This window comes from Grammomys surdaster, unplaced genomic scaffold, assembly GCF_004785775.1.
Source record: "Grammomys surdaster isolate TR1022 unplaced genomic scaffold, NIH_TR_1.0 125368, whole genome shotgun sequence".
Classification (NCBI taxonomy): Eukaryota; Metazoa; Chordata; class Mammalia; order Rodentia; family Muridae; genus Grammomys; species Grammomys surdaster.
The window spans coordinates 566,413-569,493 of NW_021620240.1; positions in this window are offsets into that span (position 1 = coordinate 566,413).

Consider the following 3,081-nt stretch of genomic DNA (forward strand, 5'->3'; position numbering starts at 1 on the left):
CTGATTGCTTTTTCTTTGTCCTGAAAACAAAATGTATGGTGTCTTCAGCAATACGGTACTATTTTGTTATGGCGGACAACCAAGAGAAATGACAATACCCTGAGTTGTTGGAGGGAATTGAGGTGGGTGCTAAATTTTTATGGGTTTTTTTGTTGTTTTTGTTATATTTTCTTTTGAGACAGGATCTTTCTGTGGCTTGGGCTACTCTAAAACTTGTAGCAATCCTCCTGCCTCAGCTTCACAAATAAATGCTGGAATTATAGGTGTGATGCAATATATGCCTTCCTCACCTGCATTTTTGTCTTATTATCGTCTTCATTCCATAATAAAACCTCATTGGACAAATGGACCCTTTGCGTTGCGAATCTTCCCCTGAACCCAGAATGACTTGCATTTGTTCTCTGACAGAGCCCTTCTTTGAAGTCCTCTTCACATCCCAGTTTCTTTCTTTCTTTCTTTCTTTCTTTCTTTCTTTCTTTCTTTCTTTCTTTCTTTCTTTTTGTTTATTGAGACAGAGTTTCTCTGTGTAGCCCTGGCTGTCCTGGAACTCACTCTGTAGACCAGGCTGGCCTCGAACTCAGAAATCCACCTGCCTCTGCCTCCCAAATGCTAGGATTAAAGGCGTGTGCCACCACTGCCTGGCCCACATCCCAGTTTCTAAGTGAAGCCTTCTTCATCATCATTAGCAGATGTGGGTGAGAGTTCTCTTTCCTCTTCTGAACTTCCATAGAAAGAATCCATACGCCTCCCATAGGAAGCCATATTGTTCAGCTTTACTGTTTACATATGAGCTTATCATGCTGTAGGCTGTCCTCTGAGAACACAGACAACATTTATTTGTGTAGTGTTCTTTTACCTAACTTATGGCAGATGCTCAACTGTCTGTTGGCTGCGAGAATGACTCCCTTTGTATCAGTAAAGTATGGTGGCCAAGGGCATGGACTCTAGACAAACTATTTGAATTTTCTGAGACAAAGTTTCCGTAATGGAAAATGGAGATGTGGGGACCTGCCTCAAGGTAGTAGCGGTCACTTAGCCCTGAGCTTAGCACTTAAGCTTTTCATCTGCTCCCTGGACAGAATGTGTTTGAGTAGCAATTGCTGTCCTCAGCACTGAGACACCGCAGGTCCTGAGATCCTTTTCCTCTCTGAATTAGATTTCATCTTCTCTTCTGAATCTTCCCTGTTAGAGCCAGGACTGCTGAAATCCTTCCAGAGAGCTTTATTATCCAAAGTATTTTTTGTGTATGTGAGTGCGTGCATGTAGGTATGTCCTGGTATCCACAGAGGCCGGAAGTGTGTGCCATTGGCTTCCCTGGAGCTAGAGTGACAGATGGTTGTAAGCCACACCATGTGGTTGCTGGGAATTGAATCCGGGTTGTCAGGAAGAGCAGCCAGGACTTTTAACCGCCAAACTATCTCTCCAGCTTTGCTAGTTTGTTTTTGAGACAGGGTCATGTTATGTAGCCCAGGCTGGCCTCCAATTTGTGATTTTCCAAAGTGCTAGGGTTACTGGTGTTATTCCACCAAGCCCATGAGGGTCATACATTTTCAAATTCCACAGGTCGAGGTGATTTAGCTTCATATGAAAGGACGAGAGAGGCTGATGAGAGGAAAGGGAAGGTAAAGTAAACAGACACAGGGCCACAGGCAGTGCAGGGGAGAGAAACACTTTACTCTGAGGCTGTCACCCACACTTGAGCTGTGAAGCTCCATGCTGCGGAATTTCTCTTTCTGTTTTCCCTGTTTTAAGGTTGCCAACTACAACTGCATCTCTTCCTGGTGCTTATGCAGGCCTACAGGGACACTGGGCTTTCCTCAGTGCTTTCTTTCAGAGAGGGGAAGACCTACAGGCATCCATCTTGAGTGTCTTCCCAGGCACAGGCTGCTGAGATTGGCTTCTCTTCTGTGTGGGCCAGGAAAGGATGGGGAGGCAGCGACCAGAGCAAGTAGTGCACTCTTAGGCTGTTGATGGTTGCCATTTAAGGGCATCTTTGTTGTTTCTGTTCTGACAAACAAATAGTATGATTTCCTGGTAATGACTGGATAATTGAGCGGCTTTAAGCAGGGGGGCATATTCCCACTCTCTGTAGTAAACTGTACAGCACTGAGACACTGCAGGTGTCTCGCAAGTGGAAGGATAAGGGAAAAGAGGGGTTTGGAAAATTTCCCAGAACATCCATGAGCTGTTCTCATGTTGCACTACATCCTTGGCACATGCAGTATGCTCTGCAGACAAACATCAGTTTCAAACGGTAACCACGGAGACTGCATGCAGATGGTGTCTCACCCCTAAAAGCAGCACTCACCGGTGGCAATGCTGAGCCACATGGGGAGATAGGAAGAAGATAGTCAGACAGCTTGGGATTCAGAGCTTAGACTGTCTTTCACTTCGGGGCACTGGACTAAATCATTGAAAAGACACCGAAGGAGCTTTTCTGAGCTAGGCGTGGTAACACTTGCTTAGTCCTAGCATTTAAGAGACCAAGGTAGGAGAACTATGGCAAATTCAAAGCCATCCTAGAACACTTAGTGAATTTGAGGTCAGTGTAGGTAAGCAAGACCCAGCCTCAAACCAAGGAAGAGGATGCTGGAGACGTGACTCAGTGGTTCAGAGCACTTGTTGCTCTTGCTGAGGACCTGGGTTGGGTTCCCAGAACTCACATGGTGGTTCACAAACATCTGTAATTCATGTTCCAGAACGATCTGACATCCCCTTCTGACCTCAGTGGACGTCAAGCACACACACGGCATGCAAACACATACATGCAAGCAAAACATTCACATATAAAATCAAATTAATAAGTCTAATAATAAAGAAAGAAATAATTCTGATATATTGTGTATCCCATTTTTTTTAGGAGAAATCTAGAGATTTTTCAGTCTTTAGTCTGAAGGTAGAGCGGGGTCGGGAGTGGACAGTGACGAAGCTGGGTTCAGTCTCTTCAGGCAATGACAAGAATGCTCTGAAATTATAGTACTGATTACACAACTCTCAGGGAGTGAGAATTGTTTTAAAAAGAAAAGCTCTCCTCTGAAGTGGAGCAAGAAAGAAGTGTAATCAAGGAGAATTCTCCATCAG